Source organism: Myotis nattereri, assembly GCF_964212035.1.
Source record: "Myotis nattereri genome assembly, chromosome: 18".
Taxonomy (NCBI): Eukaryota; Metazoa; Chordata; class Mammalia; order Chiroptera; family Vespertilionidae; genus Myotis; species Myotis nattereri.
In genome coordinates this window covers 3,123,796-3,148,099 of record NC_138093.1, presented here as the reverse complement: position 1 = coordinate 3,148,099, position 24,304 = coordinate 3,123,796, and the positions used below count along the sequence as shown (strand labels likewise).

Below are 24,304 nucleotides of genomic sequence, written 5' to 3'. Positions count from 1 at the left end.
GTGCAATAGGAAACCAACAGACCAAAAATGCAAATACCTGGCCCCCTTCCCCCCCCCCCCCAAAAAAAAAGGCATGCAAGACGGCTGTCTGGCTACCTTCATGGCTTGGGTGATAGATAACAAGGTGAACTGCCTGCCCAGGAGGAATAGCGCCTCAAGGTAGAGTCCGGGAAGGGGGGAGGGACCAGGCGCGAAGGGAATGAGGCTGGGCAGCGGGCAATGCGGCTCTCGGGAACGGGCTCATTCTGGGTCCGAGCGCTAAGGTGCTGTTGGGGAGTCGCGGGGGTAATGCCGGGGAGTCAGCGGCGGAAACCATGCAATTTGTAAACACGGATGAGGAGCCGGTGAGCGGAGCCGTTTCTTTGTTGAAAGCGGAGGAGGGCTGTGTGTTTTCCCCGGCGGATCCGGGCGAGGAAGGCTCCCCTGGCAGACGCGCTGCGGTTTGTGGCCAAAAACACTGGCGCTGCTGCCTGCAACACGCAGGGCACAGCGGCAGAGCCGGACTCTGGCCCCCGCGGCCGGGCGGGCGGGGAGGCAGGCGTGGGTGCACAGGGCTGGGGTTCCTCTGCTGCTTTCTGTTCATGGAGGGATGAGGGGGCCCAGCAAGTTCTGATCACGGGTGATCAGAGGCAGGCGGGAGAGTCCTGGGAAGGCTGCGGGGTCGCCTGGCTGTCGAACTCTGAAAATCAGCCAGCTCCGGCCACCGGAGTGAACGCTGAGCCCTTGTTATGAAAAGGCAGGAAAATCCGGAGAAATGCTTGCAGCGGCGAATGAGGAAAGTCTTGATGATAAAGTGAGAGAATTTGAGAGCGTCAGCATTGTACGATCATCTTAATTATACTACATAAGAAATAAGGCGTCTGATAAAAAAAAAAAAGAGCAAGAGTTACAATTTTTAAAATGATGTCACTTGTTTAACTGGCCAAGAGCAATCTGACACAACCGGACAGATGATGCCATGTTACGGCCATTTAAAGCTGTATTGGGGGGTATTGGGAAGCTATTTATTTAAAGCTTCCCATCATCTCGGTGGTGGAGAGAGATTAATTTTCTTTTCATAATTGAATAAGAACTAATTAAGGTGTAACCAAGCATGATCTAATACTGTGGCGGACCATATTTCTAGGCCCAATGTAGCGCTTAGTGAAAAGTTAGAGTCACGTCTTATAGACTCATCATTATTTGTGTGCTCTTTTCGTGTTTAGAGAGATCTGATGAGGATCAAATCATTTTATCTTAAAGCTCTGGTTGTGGTCATATTGTCCCTGAAATCTTCAGTATGTGTGGATTCCACCTTAGTGATCTTCATGGACAGCGTTAAGGCATGCTACATCTAACTAAAAACTGTGGGCTTTATTTTTACATTTTCTAAATCTTATTTTTCTTTTTGCCTCTGGACCTACAGTGACACCACTGTGAATATTATGTTGGTTAAAACTTTTAAATGCATTCCATTATGTACCTCACTCGAAATATTCTCAGTAAAATGCTTTTTGAAACTGAACCTAGTCACCGAATTACTGCAGGGAGAGAAAAAAATCACTGGACTTAAAGCGAGTTCTGGCATTCTTTAAAAATGAACTCATGTGAGCTTTCTCTGGCATCTTTCATGCATAAGTATCTCCGCTTCTTTGTCTTCTGTGCTTTCTCACATTAATATATAAACAAAGAAAAGCTTCTGTTAAATATTGAGATGATTCCTCCAAATAAATGATCCACTTTTAGTCAATATGAGCTTTTCTAGTATCAATAAGCTTATTGCTGGGTGTTCGACAATATGAAACTTTTTTAAAAATTTTTTTAATATGAAACTTTTCGTAGATTTAACTGTGGCGGCTTGGTACCAATGAGTGAGACATTCAGGGAGGAAAGGCAGACACGTTAACTTTTCAAACTGTCCTTTTCAGCTTCTAGATACTGCCTCTCAGTGTGCAAAGAGGAGAAGGCGGCCACTTGTTCTATGCCTCCTAGGGCATTAGAGAGAATACCCACATGCCCAGAAACGGTTCTGGACAGGGGGAGAAAACACTGCTTAAAAAGCGGAAAAAAGCTGCTTTTGTATGTTTTATCCAACTATTGGTGATCGCCAAACACTCACCCCATCCCATCTCCCATCACGAATGGCACCATTTAATTCTCAAAGTAATCGTCAATCAGGTTGTAAACCTAGGAATTTTCTCAAATTTTATTGATTATTATACTAACTACTTAAGGATTTACTTAATAAAATTAATATTGATAATGCAAATTATGCTTAGTAAAACTGAAAGTAAAAATCCAATAATACCACTCAAGATCACAGTTTTGGGACAAATAAGTAATAATTATGTGATGACACTTGGATGCACATAATTTTAAACAGCTGGTTTGTTAGTACTAATGTTAGGACTGACATATTTCATAACATTTTAAAATATATTTATTCAAGTAATAAATTTATTCAAGTATGTGATTACCTTTATGTTTACAGTAAGCATATGTATGTTCACACATGGATACACTGACAAACCAGAAGAGCTCTTAAAATGGAGATTTTTTTATGTGTAGCATTATACCACATATGCTAAATTTTGGAAATCTAAATCTTAGAGGGTGCACATTGTATATTAATTTACCCGGAAACAGAAAGGCTTTCTAACAACATTACCAGTTCCATTTCATAAACACTATGTAATATTAATGTTTATCATCATTTTACCTGAGATTGAAACTTATAGATCTTATATGACATCTTATAAAGTGCTTAAGTATCGCCATCTTATGGTAAGGTAAGCCACTTGAAACTCAATTTTATCTTTAAACTGTTAAAAAACAAAATGCCCAAACCTCTAGATTGATAGGATGAACTCACTTTCAGCATGTACTGATTACTCTCATTTAATACATCAGAAAATTGGCAAGATCACTATTCTCTTTCGACAAAGGAAGGCAATTCACCACTAATTATTTGTATTTTTATGCAGACAGACGATCAATTTTCCTCTCAGGAAAATGATGAGAATTATGTTTTCTTAATTAAAATCTTATTAACGAGTTTCCAGTTCCATTTAGAACTCATGGGTCTATCACTTTGCCTATTGAGGAGATATTAATTAATTCCATTTGTGATGGAGAGTCTGAAGTATAGGCTATGTGCCAAACCACCCTGCTCTCGATAAGTTCTTTTAGAAAGTGAAAGCTTGCCGGAATTCAGTTGTTGCTTTTAGAGAGAAAGGACGATTTCTGTGCAGGAAATTGCCGAGGGCAGCTGCTAGATGGCATCTCTGTGCTTTTCAAGGGAAGGAAATGAGGCCAGTAATGACCTTGATAGGAAGAAAGTGAGCCTGGCTCCTTTGTAAGAGTTTTGGCAGAACAGTATTTGAATGTGATGATAAAATAGTAGCTGCCGCTCATCACAGCCACGCGTGTCTCTGCTCTGCAAGGCTCAGCTCAGAAGAAAGGAGGATGCAAACGGGGCCACGCAGGTTTCCAGGAGAAAATTTACACCCGAGGCCGACACGTGAGTACCAGTGGCCACCGTCACACGTGGCAGGGCCTGTGAGCTTTAGGCGGCCAGACTTGTGTGAAAACTGTCTTGCAGAATGCCCCAGCATGCTCAGACCGAGGCGCATTCATTATCTTCTCGCCTGGAAATAGATGGAAGAACTTCCCACCGCGGTCCTCGCTCTCACTACAGACCTGAACCGTGACCATGACTCGGCAATAATCTTCAGGCGCAAACTGCTCTTTCTGAACAAAAGAACCCAGCCACTTAGGGCTCGCCTTACAAGAGACAGTTGCTTTGAAGCCATATAAACATGACAGGAGCTAAGAGCACGGCAGTAATTATACTGCTAAGGGCTTCTTAATGTAATACACTGCGTCTCAGTGCCTTCGTGTTAGAGAATTGGCCAAAGACAATCATCAGACTTACAATGGCTAGAGGTGACTTTGTACACAAACCTGGTTCAAGTTCCTACCATTTTGTAATGAAATTGATAAAAAGCAAGAGCAGCAAGAGCAATGAACCGAGGTGGGTACCAGTCTCCTTTAAAATGTGCCTTCAATGGTCTCTCTTCTCCTGAACCCACTGTGTGCCAGGGAGATCCTCTCTACCGCAGGATCGACTCAAATCGGAACAGCAAGTATGGATGGAGGGCACGGGGTGAGGCCTACAGGGCTCCCCAGCGAACCCCGATGTGGCAGGAAGCGAGAGCTCAGTGCAGTCCACCCATATTTTGAAAGAGCAAATGACTTTTCTACTCCCATTTTCTCCCATCCTCCTGGATCCTATTAAATTTGTACTTTGCAGAAAGTAATTATTCTCCCCCCCCCCTTTCTCTTGGCAACTTGAAAAGGTTAAACTTGTACTGCTTTCCTTTATTGTAAAATTACTATTTCCTGTATTTTGCAACTATTCTCTTTAAAGGAAATGTTATTGGGACCATGTATTGATGCTCCACTGAGAGGGAAAGCAGGGTGCAGTCGGTCCCTCGTGTCTCACCCCTCCTTTGCCGCCAAGACGACCATCCACGAGTGACTCTGGGAAAGGTGTGATCTCAGTGCCCGCGCCTGGAAGACGAGGGGTCTATCTCTTCTTAAAATTTCTTTGTTAAACTTTAGAATGACCGACTCTGCACCTCTCCCTCCCCCACAACTCATACGTCGACCTACTGTCCAAGGTGATGGTATTAAGATATGAGGCCTTTGGGGTGATTAGGTCCTGGGGATGGGTCCCTCATGAATGGAATTAGTGCCCTTAGAGAAGAGGCCTCGGAGGTCTAGTTCACCCCTTCCACCCCAATAAATTCAATACAAAAATAAGATAAAAAACAATAAATTGATTCTTCTCTGAGTTCAACCCATGTAGATAATATGAAGGGTAAAAAATAGATGAGAGCAGCTATATAATGTCTAGAATAGACCTTACTCATGAACAATTAATATTTAAGAAATGTATTATCTCAAAACTACTTGCCATGCTATAGTGAGATTTGCCTTACTTTTCTTTTCTTTTCTTTTATTGCTTAAAGTATTACAAAGGGTATTACATATGTGTCCTTTTTTCCCCCCACCCTTGACAGTCCCCTAGCCTCCCCTATCCCCCAGTGTCTTATGTCCATTGGTTATGCTTATATATTTTTCTTACTCGCTGAAATTTCTTTAAGGGAGGGCTGTCCAAGACACAGGAACAGCTTTAGACCATCTCTAGCGATAATGCCAGTAATTTTGCTAATAAAAGTACTCAAAAGTGTTGAAACTATTAAAAGTAGTTTTCTAGGAACATTTATCTCTTTTTTGCTTTAAAAATAAGGTGTTGTGACGCATCCATCGCAAAGCTGTGCCTTCTGTCATTGTCGGGGCAAGCTTTCGGAAGCATAGATATGAGTTCAGAAGGAGGATCCCAGATGCTGGTGTTCCTGCTCTTGCCTCTCCCTGGAAAGCTCTTTCCGCTTCTCCATATGTCGAAAGTCTACCTACATTTTAAATGCAACGCAAATGTCACTTCCCCCGTCTATCCTTCCCTGACACTCCTCACACTTGAGAGGAGGTGACGCTGATAAACTAAGAACTCCTTCAAGAAAAGAATCGTGCTCTGTTTGTCTTCGCACCTGCAGCCCCTGGCACTGTGTCTGACAGAGCAGGTGTTCAATGAACAGCCTAAAGTGGATTTCCTTTCCCCCCTCCCCAAGATTGCAAAATACTCTATTTCTAGTCACTCTTATCATACGTATCCCTTTCTTATATTTAATCGGATGTTGAATGTATTGTGTCTCCCCGGCTACATTATACTGTAGCTGAAGGCAGGCTCTGGGTCTTGATCATCATCTTATTCTTCCCTGCCTAGCAACTAGCACAGTGTCTATTCAGATCAGATTTCTTTAAAAATATGTTTTTATTGATTTCACAGAGGAAGGGAGAGAGAGATAGAAACATCAATGATGAGAGAGAATCATTGATCGGCTGCCTCCCGAATGCCCCCTGCTGGGGATCGAGCCTGCAACCCAGGCATGTACCCTGAACTGGAATCAAACTATGACCTCCTGGTTCATGGGTTGATGCTCAACCCCTGAGCCACACGGGCCGGGCTCAGGTAAGATTTTTAACAAGCAATGCTGAATGAACAGATGAAGTCAAGGAAGCACTAAAACACTTAAAATTCTGCAATAACTGATGCATGAAAATAATCTCTGGTTTTAGCCCAGGCTCCCTTCATATCAAATAAACAGAGAAGAGAAGAAAGACTGATTTTAAGAATCTTGGTTTCAAGGGCTTACAATGATCCTATCAGGCCATTTGTCTTGAAGAATGCTGCAAGATTATGCCTTTTTACATTTTTTGATTACTTTCCTGTCTTCCTTCACCATCTTTAGTGCTGTTGTTTACATCTGGTAACTCTGGGATGCAGGGACCTTGATCCTCTTGTGAATTACTTGCTGTGTTTCATGGCACTCTGTGGCAAAGTTCATCTTATCCTCGTATTCCTTGCCGTATGGATGTATCCATTTTGTTTGCATCGCTTATAAGTTTGAATATTAATGAGTACTAACTGTTTCACAACCTTTATTGGATGCCATGTCTTGCCTTATTGGCAAAATTAGAATGTTATCTGTATTTATCTCTTTTTTGTAGTGACTGGGCTATTTTGTTAAGGATGTAAAATATCCTGTTGAAATTATTCTCTCAGTAGACATTCTTACACTAGTGCCACAGAAAAAGTAATATCGGTTCTGGATTTGTATGGCATTGCTATATGAGCACACCCCCACCTTACAGAATGACACCCAATGATTAAAAGCAAACACAGGTACAGTGGAGTTACATTTATCTGAATTACAACTTCTAAATATAATCCAAAATTCAGAATTTTAATAATTAACTTTGTAGCTTAAAATGCTCTGACAAGAAATGTCAGCAATAAAATTGTTTCACCATCTCAAGCAAACAGCTACCGAGATAACCCCCAAGTGAGGGCATACTGGGAGTAGACGATTCTTTTTCTTTTTCAAACTACATTGATGGCGATTCAGACGCGTTACCCCATGATGGTTAACTAGCATTCCTGGAGGACACAAGTCCAGATGCCAGGAATGCCTCAAACAGAGGACATTTCACCCAAGTGTCCCTGGTGAAACACTGCCTTACGAGACACCGTCACTTCCGGGAAGGATGGGCGTCAATGGCTGCTCGGGGAATTAGCACCGACGGCGAGTCTTTTTACACCTCCATGTACTTTGTGGCAGGATGACTACATCTTTAGTGCCTATCGCCCCAGTACGGAACAAGCTGAAATACTGTATGGCTCGGGACCCACTAGAGGCTTTTTATTGGCGGTATCATTGATTATTTACATCCCGCTACAGATATATTCTACTCTTGACAACAAGCTGAGTGCTAGACCACGTCAGAGAGTGAGAGGACGGACGGCGGTGTGATTGCCATCTACCTTAGAGCACCCTGGGGATATGCAGGAGGAAGCACACAGAGCATCAGAAGCTCATGCCGAAGAGGTAGTGATTGTCACGTGATGGCTCCAAACTGGGCATGGGATGGACGGAATTTACTCAGTCTCTCTCATAGGCAGCAAAGCACCATGAGTTCCCCCCGCCCCTGCCATCCGTCAAAGCAAGAAAAGATTCCATGTCCAAATATTCATCCTAAATCAAAGTGGAGTAATACTTGAAGAAGTGATGGAGTTATAAACTACACAAGCTTATGATGTGCATCTCAGATGTGAACAAAAGATAGTTAAAAGAAAAAGAAGGGTTGAGGGGAGATAAGTATTTGTTTACATGTAGGGGATGGGTTGAAGCTTTTAGAGATGGGGCATAACATCTGGCAATGTGTATTGAAGCATCGCAAGTGAAGATTATGCTCCCTACCAACACCACACACACACACACACACACACACACACACACACACACACACTGACTGTATTCATTCATATTGAGACCTGGTTACCCTCCTATTACTAACTGTTGTGTTGGCATTCAGTTTTAGAACAAGGCCTCTAATTAGTTCACGAATGTTTAGTGTCTTTTAGTGAGAAGAACTAGAAGGAAGGAAAAGGCATAAATAAAGGCATTAATCAGGTCCTTTTCCTTTCTTTACTTGCATCTCAATTTTGCACATGGAGAGGCAATAGAAACCTGATCGCATTCTGTCCATTTGTATGTAATCATTGCTTCTGGAAAAGCTGCCGCTCAAGGGACTCAACCTAATTAATATTACCTTAACATGCAAAATGAAGATAAAGAGAGAAACCACACCAAATCGGAGTAAATTATAGAACAATGAGGAAACTGGACAGAGTACTAAATTAGGAGGAAAGCAGGGCCTTAGCATCAGATCTTCAGATGTCCAGTTCTGTGGCTTTGGGCAACTCACTAAGTTGTTCTACAGAATCAGACGTAGAGAAACACCTAAAAGATGGAGGGAGGGGCCTAAAGCCAAGGGATGTAGGCTGCCTCCAGACATTGGAAAGCCAAGTAAACGGGTTCTCTAAAGCCTTCAGGAAGAGATACAGCCTCGCTGACACTGATTTTAACTTCACAAGACTTAGTTCAGATTTCTGCCCTCCAGACTGTAAGATACCAAACCTGTGTTGCTTTAAACCACTAAGTTTATGGCCACTTGTCACTAATTACTAAAATTCTGCAGCACAACAACAAAAAATTTCTTTCTTTCTTTCTTTTTTGGTGATTTGATGAAAAAACTGGTATAATTGTGATTCAGTCACACCAACATTGATGTGTTGGCGGTTGACATTTTTTTATCTGACAATCTAAGAGAAAAGAGGTCAGTGCCTATGATTAGTCAGGTATTGCATGTTTTAAAAATTCTCATGGCACACTGGTTGAAAATCGCTGATCTAGATGATAGTAATTAATGTGTAAATAAGCACAGAATGTAAGTTAGCCAAATAACAGTACTGTCCCTGCTTGTCGATATTAAGATTTAAGAGACCATACCTGGAAATTACAGTGCGGTCTAAAAATTATAAAGTAAGATAGGCTAAATAGAAATAAAATTTGCTTATTAAAGACTAATTAAATTCCACATAACTCTAATCGATTTACCTGACAGGGTACAGTGTTCCCTAGTGACATCTGTAAGATGCAGTGAGTCTTTTGTTGTTTTGGTTAGGTAAGGTCTGCCTAGAGAACCTCACCATCCATCTAAATGGTTGTCATTTCACTGACTTGCCAGCATGGGACTTCTGAAAGCATTGCATGTCAAATGTTTATACTGGATTTGTAATCGACAGTGAAAATACAAATAAATTGGCTGCTCTGATTCAGTAAAATGACGATGACGGCTCCTTCTTTTTCATCAGTCAAATCTGATCCGCCGAAGGCATTGGCATGTCTTCAGATGAAAGCAATTTCGTTGAGAGAACCAAGGCATGATGCACAATAAAGGTGCCGTCAAACACGATGAGGGATCGGCGACATTCCATAAAAGACGAGCCAGAGTCACCCCGTTTTGTGTGCAGTAGAGGGGGAAATGTTGGGTTGTTGTGTTTACTTATTTAATTTAAAATAACAGAAATTTGTTCTTAGCTTTACAACAATTTGCAATATAAAGAAAATAATTAGTCCAAAAAATGAATGATTCTCAATGATCGTAATTATCACCTGTGATAGAGTAGTCTGTTGACAGTCATACTGTAATAGTTTTTTCAACAAATGCTCATGCCTGGCACTGTGGTTGGAGTTGGAGATAAGAGAATTTTTAAGGAGTCACAGTTATTACTCTCCAAAGCCCTTAGCACTTTCTACTAGAGGACTCATCCAGGTATACTTACTATCGTAATGCTGTATGCTGCTCTACAACAGAGACTTGTCTACGAGACAAGCAGGGGAGAGGCAATGGACATCTACGGGGGCATAAAAGAACATTTCCTGGGTCAGGTGATGCTTAAAGGAAGATCAGTTTGACAGTGAAGAGAAGAAGGAGTAGCCCATTAAAAGGCAAGAAGTCTCAAAGGAGAACCTATGTAATACTTTCAACAATACAGATTTAAATGTATACATACATATACATGTACATATATATAGCTATATATCTAAGTATCACTGTATTTTATTGTATCTCTGTATTTTATCTACCTATTCTCATCTCTATCTACCTAGGTAGCTTTGTAACCACTACCTATTTTAATAATCAGAACATAAATTACTGAGAAGAATCCCAATATGTATCTTAACACAAGATCCCTGTGATATCACTGTGATTATGTGTCCCTGCCTCATCCACATCATGCTCATTGGGCTCCCATGAAAGTCATGACTGAAGATGTTTTACATTGTGGATTGTATCACCACCATCATATATGAAAAGTTTTACTCAATTACTAAAATTATTGTTATCCTTTGATAGCATATTTGTGGTTGGAATGGTTTCGCCCAAATAAAAGGACCTTCTACTATATCTTCATCAAGTTATAAGATAATCCTGGCTTGGTTAAGTTGGCCTAGAATTTGGCATCACCTCAAACTGTTACTCAGATTGCATACTGATTTCAAATTTTACTGACAAGTGGGCTTTTTAATTATGTAAATTTATTCATTTTGGATTAAGAGAAATTTCATTTTTTTGCCTTTCTTAATTTTTCTCTGCCTTCCTTCTTTTTTTCCTTCCTTTTTCATGTTTTCTTTCTTCTCTTCATTCAAAAATGCAATAAAATCCTATCAGAATGTTAAAATTGGAGCCCCGAAGTTCAAACTGCATGAAATGGATAGCCACGTTACAACAACGATCACAGAATGATTACTGTAAGCCTGTTATGAAGTCTGGGTCAATCACCAACTACAAGACACCCGCATCACTTGGGGAGGATGGTGAAAGATCTTCCCTGTGTCTTTCGAATTTCTCCAGATTAGAATAGACAGTGGAAAGGTGTATCACTCCCCACCCCACCCCACCCCCAGCCTGGGCTTCATTTACCTAAGAAGTCACATCCTACTCGAGGAAGGACTCATCAAGTCTTGGAAATCGATCTATAATAATAAAATTGTAATATGCTAATTAGACCAGATGTCCTTCGGGACTAAGCCAGGGCTGCAGCTGCTGTGGCTGTGAGGGAGGGATCCAGGCAGCTGCCATGGCTGTGAAGGCCTACTCTTGCATGAATTTTGTGCATCGGGCCTCTAGTGTCATGTAACAAGGAAAGAAAGGTGGGCTGACAGCCAGTGGGATTGTATATTTTAACCATATTAAGCAAAACTCTACTCTGAAAATTTTTAAAGCAACATAAGAACGTTGTACACTGACTGACATGGGGGTATCAGTGCCAAACAGCAACTTCCCATGTCCAAGAGAATATATCATTTCAGCCCCACCAAAGCCGCACAGGAAAAACTGGGTTCCTGTTTGTTTTTGCAATTAATCCTGAGATCAAAAGAAAATCTCACTTCAATGTGCTGTATTAATGAAAAGAAAGCTGTAGTTTGTTATACTTAGCAATTTATTTGGGTCCAGAATATGCCTAAGGAGATATGGCTCACACGTACAGCTCTCAATCTGTTATATGAGGTCTTTCTAATCATCCAACAGACGTAAAAGAAGAAAAATGTTAAGTTTAGTTTTATGAGACAAAAGCAAGAAGAAAAAAAGATTTATGTGACTCACATTCTTCTCATTTCCCTTGCTATGGGATGACATTATAAGAGAGTAAAAGGAATTGTGAGCTACTATCACACTGGCGTTGAACTAAGAGTCTGGAAATAGAAAAATCAAAGCGTGTGCCTGTGTGTGTGTGTGCGCATGTGAAGGAGGGAAAGTTTCATCTGAAAACTACTAGAGTAAATCTCAACCATCCAAACTAATTATGTTAATTATAGAAGTGAACAGCATGAGCTACAAAATATTTTTAAATGCCTCTTATTTCCAAATCACATAATAAGCTAAGTTTGTCCTACAAATGTATTTGAAAAGCGAAGCCTAATAGAGGTTGTTAGAGTTCATTGTAAAAACAGATGAGATGACTTTCAAATTATCTTGTCCATTAAATGAACATGGATGATTTAAATTTCCCATGAAAATTCAGTTTACACTAAGAAAGCTCATTTCCTTCTTCACTTGCTTCTTTTCTTCCTTTTTGGCTTTTATGCAAAAAAACCCACAAACCCCATCGTATTTGACCTCTGTCACAATTAGTATATGGTACAAATGACAAAAAAATGCAATAAATAACATTTCTTGATTGAAATTATAATAAATCACTTGTCTTGTTTGAAGCATGTTACTTCTATGTGAAATCATGTGGTTCTCAGTAATAAAACAGGGAACATAAGACCTCCCTTCTGGGTCTATGTGAAGTTTAAATAAAGTGACATTTTGAACCATCAAGTACAGTGCCTGGCATTTAGATAAATGGCAGCTTATTTTTCAGTAAATTAGTGTTCAAAATATATTGCGTGTGCCGTACATCCTAGTTCTTACCTAATGTGCTATTTGTATAACCTGACATCACTCATTTGGCTCATCTTTTCCAACTTCCCATCATTCCAGAATGCCCTCTCTATATATAAAAGGCTAATATGCAAAGTGTCCCCTTGGGAGTTCGACCAGGAGACCGCAAGTTCGATAACTCGCTATGATGTATGTTGACCACCAGCGGGTGGCGTGGAATGAAGGAAGGCCCTAGCCCAGCTGTGGGCAAACTACGGCCCGCGGGCCGGATCCGGCCCATTTGAAATGAATAAAACTAAAAAAAAAAAAAAAAAAAGACCGTACCCTTTTATGTAATGATGTTTACTTTGAATTGATATTAGTTCACACAAACCCTCCATCCATGCTTTTGTTCTGGCCCTCCGGTCCAGTTTAAGAACCCATTGTGGCCCTCGAGTCAAAAAGTTTGCCCACCCCTGCCCTAGCCAGCAGCCGGAAGGCCCCAACTCGTGCACTGGGCCTCTAGTCTACCTATATATAAAATCCTAAGCAACTGTCCTACCATTTGACCATTTGTCTGGTAGCTATGATGTGCAATGACCACCAGGGGGCAGATGCTCCGGCCAGTAGAGGAAGGAGCCTGATTCTTCACAGAATTGACCATTATTAGGTTGCTGCTGGGGCACCATCAGCTCCGAATCTGCTTCACCAACATCCCAGACCCCAGAGATCAGTTTTGGCTTGATCCCCGCAGGCCAGGCTGAGGGACCCCACTGGTGCACGAATCCATTCACTGGGCCTCTAGTATGAAAATTAAAAAATATATATTCCTTTCAGAACTCTCTACCTGCTCCTGACCCCTTCCTTTCAAAGTTTTTAATTATCTCTGAAACACTGATGTGAAAGTATTTATATTTAAGGAACTATAAGAACATGAAAGCAACACTGACCCTCCAAGACAGAAAAGGCTACATCTGTGGGAATAAATCGACAGCACAACTATGTTTTAAAGAAGAAAACCAGTGATTTACCACGAGGGTTAACAAATGGGGGGGGAAGGAAGCATTTTTCTATGTTCTGTCTTTACTCCCTGAAAGATCTTCTCTCATCTCTTGAACGTGATGGGTTGGTGTTGAAAATTCTTTCCCACCAAGTAAAATAGAATTGGATGAACAAATGGCCCCCTAAAGCCCCTTCCAATTAAGAGATGCTTTTCAGTTCAACAAATCTTTTGCTAAGAATTGTGTTCCAATTTGCTATGCTTTTTGTAATCATGCCCCATTTGGTATTTATCCAGAATCCTAGTAAATGCTCAAGGGAAAGAGAAATATGAACAGATGTAAACTTCAGTTGACTTGTGGTCCAGCTCTTTAGCAACATAAAGTATCTCCAAGAACTAAGTCATTCAAAATGCCAGAAGAGAATAAAATCAGTCCATGGATCATCTGAGAACTTTCCACTGTTACAGGAAAAATACTGAGGATGAGGGAGCCCCCTTGATTGAAGCTCCCACATGAATGTTACTTAATTTCAAATCCTTTGGACTCTTCCATTCTGGTAAAAGATGTTAATTCTAGTCCTAGCACAATTGTTAATACACATAGTTTGTATAACCACCACTGAGTTTTCCAGAAAGTGAAATTGCTAGTTTATTGTTACCCAGTTTTTACTGAAAACATTTTTGAGAGCAAATAATTCAGGGGAGGTTGTTTAAATACAGGGTGTCCCCCAAAATGGATACACACTTTAACAGCTGAGAGCTCAATTTTGAAACTGAAATGTATTTTAATAAACACTGCCTTTATAATTATTCAAAGTGTGTGTATACATTTTGGAGGGACACCCTACATACCAATGTCAAATCAGACTGTCCAGGGCTAGGGATGTACACTGCTATAGGTGACCTCTACAAGCCTCTGTTTACTTATATATAAACAAGAGGCCCGGTGCATGAAATTTATGCGCGGGTATGGTCCCTAGTCCTGGCCTGCAATCAGGGCCATCTTCCCCAGCTGCTGGCAGCCGGCCCCGCCCCCTGCTGCCACCCGCCCCCCGTTCCTGATTCGATGTCGGGTGATGGGAGTCTGACGGCTGGGGGAAGGGACTGAGAGGTGGTCAGTGTGCCTCATAGTGACTGGTTGAGCGGTTGTTCTGGTCGTTCTGCCATCAGGGTCAATTTGCACATTACCCTTTTATTGTATAGGATAACTTCAGGAAAAAGCGAAACATAAGACTGTTTGGGGAAGCATAGAATAGGATATTTCCTGGCAGTATCTCGAACACAGTAAGACAGGGACAATCAATACAGACTCTAACACCAATTACAGCCCGATAGCTAATCTATTGCTGGTATTAGTACCTTTGACTGTGTGTGACTGTCTCTTTTTAGGCTACCGATTACGTAAGCCCTCTCCATCTGTGCTTTTTACAAGAGGGAAAAGGCGTGGGTGCAGCTCACAACCAGTGCGTCCGCCCAGTGCTGGGCAGCCCTCCAGTGAGCAGATGGCCCTGTGGTGCACCTGGGTGCCTGGGACTTGCCTGCAAGTACCCCTGGGTCAGAGTCCCTTACTGGGACTTAACCAGGAAACGGAGCCACGTGCAACTACCCCAGGACATAGTGGGTACGTTTATTTTAAAAGCTGAATGAGAAGGATAAACACAAGTCACTCATTGCAAACTGACTCTATCATGTCCTCATGTTCAGGGGACTTCTACCTCCATCTTGGTTCTGTCCTCTCCTTATTAATTTTTTAAAGAGCTTAAAATGCCCCACTGGAATCTAAAGATGTCCATTAAACTCCGACAATGCTTTTGTGAACACGTAGCAAATCCTTAAAGCTTGCCTCTCATTCCTCCAGGACTTCCCTTCCTCCGCTGATTTTCTCAATGCTCTTTCCGTCGTTTTTACACGTTGTGGCCCCTCCTTTCCCAGCTCTCCGCATTTGTGTGTTGTGCTGCCTCTTGTGCTCTACATGTTTTCACTGGAGACCGTGCCCGCTATGCGATGAGATGTGTTCGGCTGTCTTCCTCGTGCTTTTGCTAACCTCCATCTCTATGGAATAGCAATCTCTTATCTCAAATACTGGTGTTCCTTGTGGTTTTTGCAAACAGTAATAATAAGTGGTTTACATTTTCTGTGTGGTCACAAATGACAAAAAAGGACTCATTTTTATCCTCAAGATACCGTGATATTATTTTTTTGTGTGTGTGTGGGGAGGGGGGAAGGATCTCAAGTCAGAAAGCCACCAGGGAAAGCAAATTATTTCAGAAACATTGTGAACTCCTCCATCTACAGCAAAAATGACGTATTTCAAAAACCTAAAGGCTTTAAACATGCTTTTACTATTGATTCTTTAATATCCAAAGAATAATGCTTGTGGTCCCATAGTCGAAAGCATCGGTACATAGATAATAAGCTCAAATTCATGTTAAAGATGAAAACCATGTGTGTGGGCAGTCCTTTCTGGCCATGGGACTGGGGAGGTGTGCTGTGTCACTTTACATATTCATCTGAATGTCATCTGACAACATCCACACCACTGTCCCAAACAGCAACTGTTCGCCTGGGAGAAACCAGGAGATGGTACATTGCCCTGTCACCGAAGCAAGCAGCTACCACTCCCAGCCTAGCGGTTACCTGAACGGAGACACACACCTCCGGGACAGTTTCACCCCAAATAAACTGAGACTTGGGGTAAAGGCAGAGAGTTAGAGGGACAAATATATCGACTTTGCTTTCCTCAGCTCGTGACATCCTGCCAGTACCTTCCATCGCCCAGATAAGGCCCCTCCCCCAAACATACTGCAGGAGGAGGGAGTGGAGCATGGACCTGGAGTGCACGTTAAGAACAGGGGCCTCCCTGGTCGGGCAGCTCTGCTGGTTGGAGCGTTGTCCCATATACCAAAGCGTTGCAGGTTCGATTCCTGGTCAGGGCACATACCTAGGTTGCAGTTCGATCCCGGTTGAGGTGTGTACAGGAAGCAACCGATCGAAGTTTCTCTCTCACATCAATGTTTCTGTCTCTCCCTCTCTCTTTCTCTCTTCCACTCTCTTTAAAATTCAATAAAACATATCTTGGGGTGGGAATTAAAAACAAAAGAAAACAAAAATGCAGGTGCTGCTATAGTATATGAGGATTTGCGTTATAGTGGAGCGAGGGAGTACTCTAAATACATATGTTGTGTTATCTGCACTAATAAGAAAGCACATTGAAACTATCAACACTACCTGAGCTCTTCCCCAGAATGAGAAATTTATGGGTTTGGGTGTGATACCCAGTGACTCTCAGCTCTGCGGCATAGACACGGGACATCTGGGCTGGTGCGCGTCTGCCAGATGGCGCGGATGCTCAGAGTTCTGAGTGGCTAATTTTATACAATAACTGCTTCTAATAGGAGTTTTACACTGAAACCTCTGACACGCTTTTACCAGGAGTTGTACTGCCAACTCGGGCTGTAATAAATGTGCCCGATTTAATAGCTAATTCTCCAGAAATATCACCTTTCTTTTTTTGCTTCCCTTCAAAATCTTTGCCCTGTGCAGCACCTCCCATTTTAATCCTACAACCTTCATCCTTCTTGACCATTTTCCTGCCCCAAGTGGTAGTTCCTGTCACCCTGGGCATATATATACCACTGCGCCTCATCTGCGTGGCCCAGGCCATCAGTCAGCAGGTACGCTCTGCTGCTTTTGGTGTTTATGGTCATTCATGGTGCAAATTCCAGCTACTGTGAGCTGCCTCCCCAACTAAGCACTCTGGGTACCAATTTTTGTTAGTGCTTTGGATACACAATTATGTAGGTTTGGGGGTCATCCCAACCCCATTGTCCCCATAAGCACTGTTATTTTTAACTAGAGGCCTGCTGCACGTATTCGTCCAGGGCATGTCCAGCCCATCTCGCCCAGTCTCGATCTGCCTGACCCGGGCAGCAAGCTAACCTACCGGTGGTTACGTCTGCCCCCTGGTGGTCAGTGCACATCATAGCAACTGGTCAAATGGTCTAAGGAACAGCTGAACGCTTAGCATATTAGGCTTTGATTATATAAGGATACACAGTTTTGCAGAACACAGGGTTCTTCAAGAATCCAGGTATCATGTTACAATACTTTTAGTAACCTCTGTAGAGACTTACCGGTACATACACTGGTGTCACTTGAATTATTGACTAAGCCTTTCTTGCTTTGATTTCCTTTGCTTGAAGCAACTTTTGATAATTATTGGATGCAAACATCCAATCCACTTGTCATAGTTCTCATGGGAAATTGTGAATTTTCATTTTTTGTTACATATGTTAGTCTCTTGTGAATTTGGTTAACTCTTATCAGCAAACAATAGTTCAATCCATTCTAAGTACTAATAAGACTGGGTTTCTAAGCTTAAAAAAACTGATGACCAGATTCTGAACTCCAAGAAACTAACAGAGATTAAGACCATCCTAGAATGTCGTGACTCAGCAGCCATCTAGCCTTGTCTGAGACTGGCCTGCCTTTCTATCTTGCGAGGCAACCTTTGTAAATGTCTAATTTCTGAATTGCGACACAATGGAGACTGATCTTGATTCAAACTCCCAACTCTGGACGAATCAGCTAATCTCTCTAAGTCTAATTTTCTACATGAAGAAATGACGATATTTAGGTACCATTGACAGGGTTGCTGTGAATGTTTCATAAGGCCAGCACAGTGCTGGGAGTGCCCAAGTGCTTGGTAAAGTACACCCATTAGTCTAATTCTTGATGGCAGTGCATCCCATTTGTGCAGTCTCTTCCCACCAAAATGCCTCCCAAGTCAACGGAGCTTTAAAAAGAAAAAGAGGGGAGGGATGGGGGAAAGGAAGGAAGGAAGGATGCATTGGGAATTTAGAAGGGTGTGGTTTTGAAGTCTAAGACCTATCTAGTTCAGCTTTATATTTCTAACTCCTAGCATAATGGACAGTAAATGAAATTTATTTTTGCAGTATTGCTGGGGGGAAAAAGCAGTATCAACAATATGTCTGTATACATTATAGCCTCAGGTAGTTCCTAGGGGTCCAGAGCACCTCCTGGGGAGGAAACTTCATAACTACCTTATCCAAATTTTCATTCTCAGTTAATTAAAAGATGATGCATGCTCTATTCAAGATTTTTAAAAATCACTTTTCTCCAACAATCTACTCTCTTGCCCATAGATTTTAGCCAGGAATCTTCCTATGTCTTCTCCCAATCCAACCTTCAGTGCCTGCCCAGAGAGCGCAAATGGGGCCATGTTCTGAACTTGGGATGAGAAAGAGCTTACATCCTGACGAAAACCTGAGATGCATGTCATCTTTATGCTCTGCTGACCCCAAAATCTATAATGCAGTATTCCAAAAGGACTCTAGATTGGTAGGATCATCTTGATATTAACACTGATAAGTTGTCTGAGTTGGGAAAACCATCAGGCCTGTCTGAGCCCATTTTCTCTGAGTAAAATGGGACCAGTAACATCAGGCATGCCACTACTTAACAGCCTGGTGAAGGTCCACTGTGAAAAATGCAATCCATTACGACGGGCTACATAAACGGAAGAGTGTATCCGCGTACTAAAACTGTAACGATTTTTTAATAAGAAATTCAATAAAAAAAATTCCAAGCTAATAAAAGCAGTACATAAAATTAACATGTAGTTCAAATTGTCAGTATTAAATAGAGTATAAAATCTGTTTTTCCCATCAAACTTTTAAAAGTGTCCATGTTTCAGGGAAATCGGGTTGGCTACTGCAGGCTCAAAAAACCAAGGCACAACAGGTCATCTAAACCCTTCGGCCACCAATGCCACCTTCTGAATGGAACAATCTAAACCATTGGCCACCAATGCCGTCATCTAAACGTGACAACAATCTGAAGGCCATTCATTCAGCCCCATCAATCACCGCCTAATTCCATAGTCACTGTCTCCCTTCCTGCTGGTGCTCACATTTGATCTGGCTGTCGGTTAAATGCAAGCATTGTGTTACCATCTTTCCTCTCCCCTGGGACATTTCCCGCATTAAACACAGTTAAGAAGAAAGTGTTGTCTAAAGTTTCTCCAATTTCCATTCTCACTTCCTTACCATTTCTTGATATATGACGCTTGGAACTGGTGGTTTGTCCATGTTAATAGTCTCTACCCTTTTAAGAAGCCACAATGTGATCCTTTCTCTTCCTAATTACTCAGCTTCTTCCCAGAGAGACCTCATTTATGAAACATCAAGCCTTTATGATTTTCTTAAATTTCAAAGGGAAAAGAGAGCGAGTCCATGAAACTTAAGTATTAACTACTCTTTCATTTCTGTAGACATTTTTTGGTGCCATAGCAAGTCATATGTATTATCTCAGCCATACTTCGCAATAAAATTAGGGACGATTCGATTTTTAAGTTATGCTCTAACAGACAATCGGGTTGGATTTTTACATTTTATAAAATATAGTTTTACTGATTTCAGAAAGGAAGGGAGAAGGAGAGAGAGAGAGAAACATCAATGATGAGAATCATTGATTAGCTGCCCCCTCACTCTCTCTACTGGGGATCAAGTCCGAAATCCGGGCATATACCCTGACAAGGAATCGAACTGTGACATCCTGGTTCATAGGTCAATGCTCATCCACTGAGCCACACTAGCTGGGCGGATTTTTACATTTGTGACCTATGAGTTCCCCTGTAAGGTTTCCTGCGAAGGTGGTGATTTTCATTTACATTCAGTTGATTGGGTAGCTTTCATACTGCCCTTCGCTGTTTCTTAATCTACTTGCCTCTGGTCGGCACTGTCTCTGGCGCCCGTGTGAAGAGCATTAGTTGGGTATTCCAGTCTAAGTGCTCTCCAAACATCCTCCACAATATACCAACACCAAAACACCAAGTAAACGGCTTTACTTCCTGCACTTGGAGTAGAAACTCCGAGTCTGAAACAACAGTTGGATGCAGCTGCCTCAGGTCTGGAACAGCTGGATTGAGCTGTGTCAGGTTTGAAACAACAGCTGGATCGAGCTGCCTCAGGTCTGGAACAACAGCTTCTCAAGAGGGTGATTAGCGCTGGAGCTGCCCTGCGGGTGCACACCTCCATGTCTTACCTGACCAGGAGGGCATGGATTGCCTGCTGAAACCAGGTGCTCTGAGGGCACGCCTCCCAGAGCACTACATGGGCCTTTTGTATTGGACACAATGAGACTGTCTAAAACCACAAGATACTTACGAAGACATTAAGTGCAGACAATGAAAGGAAACAATTGAGTCTAGAAGCTTATCAACCTAATTTCATGATGATGAGAGAACTGGTTGAACTGCAAAGTAGGAAGATGGTCGGAAAGAGAAAAGCCCACGGGTAGTGCTCTGAAAGGTTCCTCCTCCCAGCAACCAGAGAAGCAGGAGAAACATCACCCACCTGCCCATATTCCCCCAAAAGGTGTGCCATGAGCGAGTGCCTCTGCGAAGGCACTCCCTTTGCTCGCTCAGTTGAGAATGACATTGCTCGCTGCTCTACCAAGACCCAGCTACAGTTTCAGAACTTCTGTTTCACCTCCTAACCCTTATGTTGCAGAGTCATCTACCCAACAGAATTATTCGCTTCCTTTCCTGTGGTCTTCTGGCGTTTGGTTTAAACCTCCAGCCTGACACTTATGACATGGCTAAGTAACTACCTATGTGTTTTGCATATGTGCAAATGCCTCTCTGAGTAGATTATGGGCTCTTAAAAAGATGGAATTAGTTTAGCCGTCTTTTACCCCTGACACAGATAAGGTCTCATAAATTTTCAATATCAATCATTTCTCAGTAAATCAATTCAAACACCGGGATGCTATTTTTAATTAGCCAGCTAGCTAATTAATGTGTCATATTTCCTGACTCTGCTCTGAGCTCTAAGCCATCATTTACAACAGCTACTTGACAGCTCCCTGTAGACGTGTCTAAAGTACCTAAGATTTAATAATGTCCGAAAATTCATCCAGGGACTTCTAGTCCCCAACATGGACTTGGCCTAATAGTTTCTGCGCCTGTGACTGTCACTATCCATCCAATTGAACAAGCCAGAAGCCTAGAAGTCAGTCTCAACACCCTCCTTTACCATCTCTACTTCCCTTCCATCTCCACTTCCCTTCCCTCTCCACTTCTCTCCAGTCTTTGTAGGGTTTTTACTGATGAAAGAAAACATTTTTTAAAAAGGACAGGATATGAGGTGGGGCAAACATAGGTATACAGTTGTTCATATGGAAAATAATACAATAATTAATTAATAAGACAAGAATAAACTCTGTTTCACGTACTCACAACTGTAAACCTATATGTGCCCCACCAGGGAGAAAGTTAAAAACAAAACAAAACAGATAACTATGAACCAGCTAAACATTGGGTATTTAAAATCTTAGACCACTTGAATATATTTAAATATCTACATATTTTAGTTTTATTTCAAAGAAACAGTCTCAATGGAGACCTCTCAATTTGCAATTTGCCTTGTCTTAAGAAATAGAAAAATGGAAAATAATTGTCCCCATAAAATGTAGGTATCTGCTTCAGCAAAGATAATCCTTTTGCTGTTTGGGACAAAGAAGGTTGAGTTTGAATGGTTTTGGTGACGTGAAAGAGTGGAAGAGCTTGTAATGTACAATCTGACTGAACACTTCAGAGATGCAGAGTATTTCAAACTCTGTCAAGAACAGAGCATGTTTGCTGAAGAAATGGCACCTTTACAGCCTCAAACCTGGATGGCTTTTCCTTTTGGACAAGATAAACGGCTGCAGAGGATGACTAAGTGTCAGGTGGGGGAGGAAGAAGCCAAGACCCTCCAGAACTCTGAGGCCGTGGTGAGGAGCGAGTCACCTCCTCCTGGTGCAGGAACCCCTGCCAACGTCTGATCATCCCAATGACCAGCTCAAATCAATCGTGAAAGATTCATTAAGGCAGGGCCCAGTTTGTTATGAGGCCTGTGTACTCCTGGAATGTTGAGATAGGAAAGAAACCATTGTGGCTCATTTACAATCACACATTGCCAGAAATGTAGATTAATACCTCCATTTCCCTATGTCTCTATCCCACTGCATGGATAGACAAACTTCGGTGAAAATAAGTTGTAAATCCTCACAGAGAATTCACAATTATGAATTAAAAGTCACTCACTGGTCTCACTTGGTCTTCCAAAATATATGTGTGTGGTGGTCATTATTTTTATCATTTTAAGCAACTTAGAATGGGAAAAAAGTAGGTGCTATGAAGCTATGCTAATTCAAATATTTCCTGACCCCACTGTCATAGCAATAGAACCCGTTTATCAAGACTTACTGTATGCTTAACTATTCCCATGTCATAGACAGTCATTGGCCCTAAAATAGAGCCTGCAAGTTAGATTTCCTCTCCCCTCGTTTGGCAACGAAAGAAACTGGAACACAGAGCTTTCATGTAATTTGACCAAGTTGCCTAAGTGGCAGATCTGGAACTCATTTACTTGTTCAGTCAATAAATATCCACTGGGTTCCTGTTCTGAGCTTGACCTTGTTGTAAGGGGCAGAGCAATGAACAGCCCAGACCAAGCCCTTGTTCTTACAGAGGACACTCCGGCCGACAGAGGTGGTCAATTAGAAAGAAACACAACTAAATAGTATCAGTAGCAATAGAGGGTGGTAACGTGAGAAATCCACTTGGGTCAAGATCAAGGGTGAAGGGGTGTCAGCTGGTCTGGGTTTCACACACTGAGGTCATGGTGCATCTTTCTGCTAAAATGACATCTGAGCAGAAATACAAAGGACATGAGAAGAGTGCTCATCCCAGGACAGAGAAGGATACAGGGGTCTGGTGCCGAGTCCTGCTGGTGTGTCAGGAACGCCGAAAAGCCCAGCACGCTTGGGGGAGAGCAGAGAGTGATCAGAGATAAGAGCAGGCAGGTCAGCGGGACCAGATCCCAAAGGGTCTTAAACACAGTAAGCAGAATGCGGACTCAATTCTCAGCAAAATCACAGCCATCGGAGGCTTTTAACACAGGAGTGAATTCATCCAAACATTTCCTCTAACGGGTTTCTCCTTCTACTTTGCAGAGAACAGAATCTGAAGGGGGCGTAGGGGTCAAGAGATAGAAATGCGTGTTAATACAGATTTGTCCAGAGGAATGGCAGGCAAAGTGTGCGGAAGGTCCTGATTTTTAAAAGGTTTTGAAGGTAGAGCCAAGATTACAACGAAGAATATAGAATTAATTGAGTAAAGGATTGGCATTTATGATCGCTGTAACGCTGCCTTTCAACGTAGAGCTACTTTAAAAATAGAGGTGGGATGACTCAGGTAATTCCAGAAGGAAATTTTATTATTTACTTCCTTTCTTGACTGTGTAGTTAAAGGTGTGGTACCAAATGAAGTCCCAGCATTACTGACTTGCTTGACGCCTTTGCAAACTGCTTCTGCTATGGAAGTTATGTCCCGTTGCCTCTGGCATTTTCAGAAACATGGACAGCTCCCTTCCATTCACTCTTTCACCCAATTCCCTCTCTGTCACATGCATGTATCTGAAGAAGGAATCACATCCTCTCTTAGTCTCCTCCTCCTCCTCCTCCTCTTTCTTCTATTTCTTTGGAAGACAGCTGGATGCTCAAAATAACCATACAAATGGGCTGACCGTATACATCAGAAAACAAAAGCCTCAGTACTTAAGAACAACGAAAATGGATGTTGGATGGCCTAAGTTCCATTCCCAGTAAAATGTTTATCTCGGTCAGACGCTTAAGGTAGTGACATGATGCAAATGAATTTAGTTTGATATACTGTTATCAAATCTACCAACATACACTAGCAATTATTCTCCCGGGACATTCTGAGGCAAACACATGGTGAGGAGTGTTGGATATAGATATAGATATAGATGTATATATAGATATAGATATAGATATAGATATAGATGTGGATCTATAATAGATGTTCTATAGACTTATAGATTTAGATACATATACCTA

At 41.9% G+C, this 24,304-nt stretch overlaps 1 protein-coding gene across 1 annotated transcript in view; it reads left to right on the top strand.

Annotated features, from left to right (window-relative positions):
- OLFM3 (olfactomedin 3) overlaps nt 1–24,304 on the top strand; it is a gene marked incomplete at its 5' end in the record, with an annotated part of 95,332 nt that overhangs the window by 2,219 nt on the left and 68,809 nt on the right. The window lies entirely within an intron of this gene.